Raw genomic sequence first — 795 nt, forward strand, 5'->3', positions numbered from 1 at the left:
TCTCCAGAATACGGACAGACTTCCAAAATTCCCCAACTGTAATCTTAGGGATCCAATCTCTTCAAGTACTTTGCTTTAGGGCCATGTTTAGGGTCAGAGTACATGGATCTGCCTGGTTCTGAATTTTAGACAACCTCTAAACTTGTATAAGTTCAAATCATGTTCACCCCTAAGCTATCACACCCTAGAATAGTACAGATCATTGGGATACACCAATACCTAAGATAAAAGAAGTTTGACAGTTTAGTCATAGTGTTGCTACTCTGCCTTATAGTTCTTTCCCACAGGTCTAACACATAATTTACTCACACAATTCTGTGACTAAAAGAAACCATGCATTTACTCTATGAGGCATTCCCAATGATGTAGGTCTACAGAAAAATCTCCATTGGGGTAGACCTCAATGACATTTGACAATTTTATAAGTGGAAACTGATTGGACTTTAATCTTATTTTAATTTTTTTCTTTGATTACTAAATTCTTACTCTTTCATTGGTGGCAGGTGTCCTTGGGTGGAATAATGCTGGGAATTCTTTATAAGAAACCACCTTGTGGATGAACTCTTGAGTGGGTTGACAACTAGCTGACGGTAGGGCCTGAGGAGCCCAGAATTCACATGGGGAAGAGTGCAGGACTGGGATTTGGGGCTTAGCATGAGGAAGTCAGGCTTGGAGCCCCCAGAGGGATTTGAGGGCCTCTCAGGCAGCAGAAGCAGACTCTGGCCTGAGACAGAAGAAGAGTGGAGCAAAAGTGCAGTGGGTGGGGGAGCACACTGAGCCAGGAGATGGGGGTCT

The 795-nt window shown here is 43.1% G+C and overlaps 1 pseudogene; it reads right to left on the minus strand.

The window, feature by feature from the left end:
* Positions 1–261: 261 nt before the first annotated feature.
* On the minus strand, positions 262–405 carry LOC123616279 (small nucleolar RNA SNORA18; annotated as a pseudogene).
* Between the last annotated feature and the right edge of the window lie 390 nt (positions 406–795).

Source organism: Camelus bactrianus, chromosome 32, assembly GCF_048773025.1.
Source record: "Camelus bactrianus isolate YW-2024 breed Bactrian camel chromosome 32, ASM4877302v1, whole genome shotgun sequence".
NCBI lineage: Eukaryota > Metazoa > Chordata > Mammalia > Artiodactyla > Camelidae > Camelus > Camelus bactrianus.